The sequence below is a fragment of the Lynx rufus genome, unplaced genomic scaffold, assembly GCF_022079265.1.
Source record: "Lynx rufus isolate CCGP_SWC_20201006 ecotype Redwood Valley unplaced genomic scaffold, mLynRuf1.p SCAF_7, whole genome shotgun sequence".
Taxonomy (NCBI): Eukaryota; Metazoa; Chordata; class Mammalia; order Carnivora; family Felidae; genus Lynx; species Lynx rufus.
In genome coordinates, this window is record NW_025814889.1 from 938,136 (window position 1) to 945,678 (window position 7,543).

Genomic DNA, 7,543 nt, shown 5'->3' on the forward strand with positions numbered 1-7,543 from the left:
AACTCTGCTCCAGTTTTGGTGGGCGGTGGCCTGGACATCAGAATTAAAACGCAGCCGTGTGAGACCAGCCAGTGAGAGCACCATCGTCACAGCCCAGCCGCTGCCAGGAACCGTGCGGGGAGGTGTCTGGGACCCCTCGCCCAGGTCCCACCCCGCCTGAGCCCCCTCTTCTGGAGACCGCCCTTCATGCCCTGCCTGTAACTTCCTTATTTCACTCACCGTGTTTGCTCTAAGATCCTTGGGTTGGGGTGTACATCTTACTCTGTGATACACGGTTGTTTGCTCTTCAAAAATCTATTCTGAAAATATAGGTATTGGCAGGTATGAGATGTGGAGAACCCAGACTCACACCACTGCAGGTTTTCACTCTGTGGCCCAAATCCCCTGCTACTGGGGACATTTGCGCAGTGCAGGATGTCAGGGGTGAGCACAGTGGGTGCTCCGTCGGTACTGAGTTGACGTGGGCTGGGTGCCCTCTGGCTCTCGGGCCTATTTCCTGACTGGCTTTGCTCCTAAGTCAACAGGCAGGAAAGGTTAAGCACCCGCACAGAGGCGTGAACTCCCATCTCCGGCGCTGGCCCAGCCCTTCCATGCCAGGAGGCGTCTACACGGGCAGCAGCATGCTTCTGCCAGCTTCCGGGAGCGGCCGCCTGGGTGCCGGCTCCGTGTCCTTGGTCCCCGGCAGCCACAACTCTGCCGGGCAGCACCTGCCGTAGGATGGGGGAGCTGGGGGAGGGCGCCAGGCCTGGAAGAGGCTTCGGGGTGCAGCACTGCCTGGGCGAGGCGAGTCCGGCGGGCTCTGCAGAATGGGAAACCCAGACCCGACCCATCTCCAGACTCCACCCAGACTCAGGAGCCTGGCAAGTTCAGAGTCTGATTTCTGCGCAGTGAGCACTGGGTGGAATGAGATTCGAGGTGGCTGCAGAAAAGAGTCTGGAGGGTTTTTAGGGGGACAGACCCCAAGATAACCAGGTTCTCCAGATGCAGAGCCGAGGCTGACAGTCACTCACAAGCAGCATCTTTCTCGGTGCCAGGAGGCTTGCCAGCGTTTCTGAGATGGAATGTTCTGGAACAGTCCAACGATATCAGAAACCTCATTAGCAGAGTTGGGGGAGCTGCTGACAAGAGTCCAAACAACAGGCCCACAGGGAAGCTTGGGAAGTGTCTCCAACCCGGAGAAGTGTTTGGCACCAGGTCACCTCGGAGACGCGGACTAGTTCACGTTCACTCAGATTCCAAAGTAGATTTGAAAACTGGGTTGTTTAAAGTCATAAGCATAACGTGGCACGCTTCCTGGTGACAACCCTGATGTTTACCACAAAGCGTTGCCTAATGCAGCAATCAAAAGTCGCCCCGTCAAAAGTGTGGGCGAGGGTGGGATCCTAGCGTGGCCGTGGCCACAGCCGATCCAAGGAGAGTTTCCACTCACCCGGCGGCCAAGGGCGCCCACCTCCCCACACAAGTGAGCGGCATTCGCGGCCCCTTGTGCTGACCTTGAGCAAGAGTGTAACAAGAGGAATGAATGTGGCCGTCTGGCTCTCCTCTGGAGGGTGGAAGGGACACCAGCCCTGCATCCGGCTGAGAGGTGGCTCCCAGGCGCTCCACCCTCGGGGACTTGCCGTGGGTGGTCTCGGCAGGAGTCACACAGAAGGGAAAGACCGTCCTGTTCCACACCGCCTTCACTCATTGCCCTCTTGGTTTCACTCCGTGCACGCTCCCCAAGCCCAAGAGTTGGGGGGCACACTGGCCTTCCCTTTCTGACATTTGGCGTGAAGCCGAGCCACGTAGAGTCTTGTATTTATGCAGTCTACTGGCCAGCCACCAAGCCCCGCGGCTCTTCCTGGTAGCGCGAGTTTCAGTTGTGGGTGAGTGGACGTCATCCACAGTGATTCTGTTGTCGCGAGGAGGCTGCGTAGCCTGGTGGTAGGAGAGCCTCACAGGTCAAAGCCAGAAGAGCCGACGCCCTGGGGCTCAGAAGGAGGTTCCTGACTGCAAGGAGTCAGGGGTGCCGGCCGCAGGCTGGCCTTCGGGCTCCACTGGGGAGCACGGGGTGGGAACAACCCTCGAGACCTGGGTCTCAGGAGGGTGACGTTAGCTGGACCGGCTGGCTGCACCAGGGGCCTTGCTGAGAAATTCGAACAATTGCCTCTGGTCACCTGTAACGTGTGTCCTGGGCTGTGGTCACAGCACACTGCTTTCCATCAGCTCACACCCTACTTACAGGTGCTGTCATTCTCACACCAGCGTGGAGAGCCCCCCAGAGGTCATAGGGGCTGGATCTGAACCACTGGGTGGTCACAAGCAACACATGATCTCCCGTTGCCTCAGACAAGCAGCGGATGCGTGCAGGTGGAAAGACACAACCCTCTGTGATTCGTGTCCTATTATTCACACTGGGGCATCACAAAGTATTTCAACTCGTCGTCCAGATCTGGTCCACTGCCTGGAGCCTGGTGGGGCTCCGCGTTTTGGTTTTTCGGATTCTCTTACAGCACACCACTTCCACAGGAGGCGAATTGTGGCCAAAACCAAGACGACAGAGGACAATACATACCTCACTACAAAGCGGTGCTGGTGACGTGTGGGGTTGACACTGTGGGCAAATGTGTTTCGAACACCGGGTTGTGGCAGCTGCATCTTGAATCTGTGCTCCCTTCCGGCTCCCTCGGCCTCCGTCAGAAAGGCCGAGAAGGCATTCTGACTCTCCCCGCATTCACGCACGGTCTGCAGCTTTACGAGCCTTCTCAGGCCGTGTTCCCCAAAAGTTTGGGAATGCCGCTCCCACACAGGATGGGGGCTCCTGGGTATCCCCAGACATACCCTGTGGCCGTTTTCGAGACTCTGACACAATGGGCCACAATCGCTGTGCCGTAGCGCATCCTAATAAGGGTCTTGGTTTTTACATTTCGTATCTGAAACGTGTGAACAAGTGACTTCTAGCTGGGAAGTTGGAGCACAGAACCAGATGTTCTCCGGATGAGGATGAGTAGTGAGTTGCTGCAGAGAGTCCTTGGGCCGTCGGGTTAAGCCAGGCCTCTGCCGGCCACCGGTGCCGTAACAGCCCCAGACTCCGAAAGACGAACCTAACCGACCGTTCCTTGAAAGAAGGAACTCTACTGTGGGTGGTGAGGTTGGAGCGCGGGAGGAAGGAGGCGGCTCCGCACCGCAGGGCGGACACGTCCCGCAGTGTGAAGGTGTGGCCGGCCGGTCCGGAACAGCAGACGGCAGCCCCATCACCAGGCACTGCACGAGGTGCACGGGAGGGGCAGGTAGGTGGTCAAGGTCCCGTGATGGTGACTCACTGAGCGAAAGCCGCACAGCAGGCTTGTGCCAAGCCACCGGCCTGTGGACAGTGGATCAGAAGTGTTCACGGACGGGCAGGATCCTAACACTGATACCGCACAGCTACGCAAGGCGAAGTACGAACACCCACACAAAGGCTCCTTTTAGGCAAGAAGTTTGATCACGTTCCCCAGGCACAGATTCTGCTGCAAACCCTACTTTTCATCTGTGAGAATCACAGCAACAAGAAAGTACGACAGAGAAGACCAATTCCGCACAACAGGCATGGAAGACAGCCTGTTGCCGGGATGGACCCCGACTGGCCGAAGTCGCTGGAAAGCACCGCAGGGCACCCTTGAGGGTCCTTCGCCACAGCCAAGGCTTACTTCCGCCACGAGGCTCACCCTCTGAGGAGCCCGAGTCACCAGACATCTTCAAACACGGTGGAAATCAGCTCAAGAATTGGTGACCTGCCTTCACTGCAGGTGGCTTTTCCGATTCTCCTCTAAAAGGGCCCCCAGACACCAGCAGCCTCTTAGTGCTTCGGGACACACACCTGTCCCAGGAAGCCACGCTGAGCCAGGCAAAGGGCAGGTGCAAAGGGAAGGACGATGATTCTCATCACCACGCGGGTGGTGTGCGATGCTGGGCACCTCCTCCCGGCTGTGCGGCTCCGGACCGCGGGGCTTGGGCCTTCAGACACGCCTCCCGGCTGCGCAGCTCCTGCGAGTGGCCTCGTTTGCCCACAGCCCCTCCCCCAACGTCACACCCATAGACGCACGATGACCAGAGGGTGTTCCATACGTCTCTTCTGTTCGTGTGCTGGTTCTTGTCCCTTACAAAGCTAGCAAAGAACTCAGATGGTGCATGATGACGCGCTCGGAGGGATGATTTCATTGCCACATGTGGGAGCCGAGAATCTCTGGTAAGAAATCTGGCATTTAATATACTTGGCTGGTTCAATCAGTTACGTGTCCGACTTCGGATCGGGTCATGATTTCACGGTACATGGGTTCAAGCCCTGTGTCAAGTTCTGTGCTGACAGCTCAGAGCCTGGAGCCTTCTTTGGATTCTGCATCTCCCTCTCTCTCTGCCCTTCCCCCACTCCCTGTCTCTCTCTGTGTCTCTCTGTCTCTCTCTCTCTCCTAAAAATAAGTAAACATTAAAAAAAGAAAAAGTGGGACGTCTAGGTGGCTCAGTCAGTTAAATGTCCGACTTCAGCTCAGGTCATGATCTCACAGCTTGTGAGTTCGAACCCTGTGTCGGGCTCTGTGCTGACAGCTCAGAGCCTGGAGCCTGCTTCGGATTCTATGTCTCCCTCTCCCTCTGTCCTCCCTCGCTCACCCTCTATCTCTCTCAAAAAATAAACATTAAAAAAAAAGATATCTAACATTTAATATACTTCGTGGCAATGAAGTACCTTACCTTGTGCTGACCCAATAAAGTTTTCATATAAAATTATGTTAAAGTTAGCCCTCATATTAACATCTCTTACTTTATGCCTTATGCTTTTGTGCACGTACCTTAACTAATCACCATAAACAATCCTTTGGGGGTGGACATGATTTCTCCACTTGGCAAAGAGGGGCCAGGGCTCCGTGGAGCTGACTCACCCACCACAGCACATGCAGCTTGTACAGGGCAGAGCTGGGGTGGGGACTTGAGGCCTTGGACTCTTCACATGGCAAGTGTTTATTGTTTTTTTGGCAAATATGATTCCAAATTCATGAGAGAACAGTAAAAATATGAAAGGCCTGTCAGTTTTTTACTGACAAGATTTACAAAATTACCTCACATTTCTTTTCTGACACACATGTTAATGTATTTGCTCTTTGTCAAGAGTCCTGTTTTGGGTTTCTTTCAAAGAACGGTTCCTCTTCTGTTCTACGTGACCAAGTAGGCTTCAACTGTTCTGTGTAAAACCAACAACATCACGTATATTGACTTTATATTATTATTACCATTTTAAACAGTTCTGTTCCCTCCATATACTGTCTATATATAACGATTGCATTTACAGGCCCGTGGGGTCCCATCCTGTTTGCCACTTAGAGCCACGTGATTTTGGGGAGAAGCAAACCTGTAATCCTATGTTAACCCCACACCACAAAGTTGTTGGGAATACTGTTGATACTAAAAAGTATAGCACTTTGTAAACGTTAATGACCTGTAGAAATATAAGAAGTTGTTCGATTTTTGCCTAGAGGGAGGAAGGAGCTCAAGAAAGGATAGTTGTCTGTCTGAAGCCAAGGATTGGTTGGACTTACCTAAATATTGGATTTTCAAGGAGGATCTGGCCACGTAAGCGTGAGGGCAACGGGAGAGGCTGAGGGAACTCACAGGCACCCGAGGGAGAGGAAGGGCACCAGCAGAGCTCTGAGGGGCTGTCCAGCATTTCAGCAGGTGAGTGTAGCCACAGAGTCCTGATTATCCCAGAGGCTTTCTGTGCAAGTGCCACGGAGACATAGGAGGCATATTTATCTAACCTCCTGATAACACAAAAAAGGGCATTATAGTTAATAACTGAGAGAATCATGATTCAAAATTATTTTCAACTTTAGAACATAGGAAGTTTCTGTAACAACAATAGGACTTGTTGAAAGGATCTGAGAAGGTGACGGAGAAGCAGAACAGCTAGTGGTCAAGAACAAAAATGCTGGGCCAGGCCACCTGGGTTCAAACCCAACTCTGCTACCATTAACTGTTTGACCACAGGCTAATGAGCAGCTTCCCGTGCCTTGGTTTACCCACCCACCTTGTGGGGTTGTAGGAATTAAGTGAGTTAATACGTAGTTAGGCGCTTCGAATAGTGCTCAGCACATGGTCACAAGTCCCTAGGCTTACCACGACATGTGTTACCTGAGGGAGTCGCCACACTGTTAGCAGAAGTTACAGTAGTAAGTGTCCAGATGCACCTCCCTTATCAACTTTCTCCTCTGTCAGACGCCTCTGTCTGTCTCCACCGGCCCCCCCTTGATGTTCCTAATGCACTTTGTGGGGCTAATTGCAACCCTCTGCCTTGGATCAGGCTTTGTCTTCTCTGCCCTGTGTTCTTGGGACTTAGCAAGTCCTTTTTCTGCAGTCTGCAGGGGAGTCAGGGCGCGGGCTGCCCTCTGGCATGGCAGTGTGAGGATAGGTCTACTTACAGGGAGAAGACGAGTTTTTGATTTTCAGAAATGTCCGGTTTGGCACATCTGAAATCACACAGGTGGGCATTTCACAATTGATTGGAAATGTCAGACTGGCATTGAGAGAGAAGTTGGGACTGGAAATATCTGTTTTTTCAGAGGAATCCATGCAAGGCAACCGTCAGGGGACCTTAAAAGAGAGACTTCATGGAGGAAGAGCAAGGGCTGGAGGGCAAAATCGTGAGGACAAGCTGGGCGGGGAGGCAGGCAGGTAAGTCAGCCAACAGAACAGGCAATGAGAGATGTCCGGGAAATGGAGACAGGAGGGTTTTAAGCAGATGGGAAGCAGTTGGGAAGACAGAAAGCGATGGCCAAGGCATCAGAGAGAGGTTGACAGTTGAGGCTGGCTGGGGGCGGGGGGAGTAGGAGCCCAGGAGGCAGGGATCAGACACCCGGGGAGCCTCTGGGGGGCGGGGAGGCTGGGAACACAGACCTGGGTCTGGCTTCGCAGACCGGGGGCGGGGCCGGGGCCGGGGCCGGGGCCGGGGTGGGGAGATTGGTAGCCCCACCCCGCGGACGACTCTGCTGTCTCATTACTCATTCATTAAGATTTCGCTGCATTCACAAGTCCAGAGTCGGTGTAGGCCGCAGAAAACGCAAAACCAGGGCGTCGGTTCCTGGGGAGCCCACGCCAGCGGGCCACGACCATGGTGCCCCGAATCCTCCGGGATCCTGAGGCAAACACCCCGCCCCGAGACCGCCCTGGGCCCTGGAGTTCCCCGACCCCTGAGATCCCCAAGACCCTGAGACCTTCCGAGTCCCCCGGGCCCCCCCCCCCCCGAGAACTCTGGAGTTCCTGGGGCTCCGGGCCCCTAGACCCCCGGAGCTCCCCGGAATCCCAAGCCCCTCGAGCCGGCCGGATCGAAAAGCACAAACCCGTAGGCGGCCTGTCGGGGCCGTGACCTCTCCTCGCCGCCCCACCCCCACCCGCCCTAGCAGGTCCCAGCAGGTCCCGGCCACCTCCTCCTCCGGGGACCTCCGGCCGGGCGGGGGCGCCAAGCGGCGAGGAAGCCGTGCAGGGGGTGGGGGCAGGGCCGCAAGGAGATACCGGAAGTGACGAGAAGCGGAAGTCC

General features: G+C 55.1%; 1 long non-coding RNA gene across 4 annotated transcripts; it reads right to left on the reverse strand.

Annotated features, from left to right (window-relative positions):
- LOC124502089 (uncharacterized) lies at positions 1 to 7,203 on the reverse strand. Of its 4 annotated transcripts, none has more exons than XR_006959832.1 (3): positions 5,550 to 7,203; positions 5,073 to 5,194; positions 1 to 4,204 (listed from the first exon to the last, which is right to left on the reverse strand). It is a non-coding gene; the product is annotated as an uncharacterized LOC124502089 (long non-coding RNA). The 4 variants fall into 4 exon arrangements; XR_006959831.1 differs by having other exon boundaries at positions 4,806 to 5,194; XR_006959830.1 differs by lacking the exon at positions 1 to 4,204 and having other exon boundaries at positions 4,611 to 5,194; positions 5,550 to 6,600; positions 6,904 to 7,203.
- Between the last annotated feature and the right edge of the window lie 340 nt (positions 7,204 to 7,543).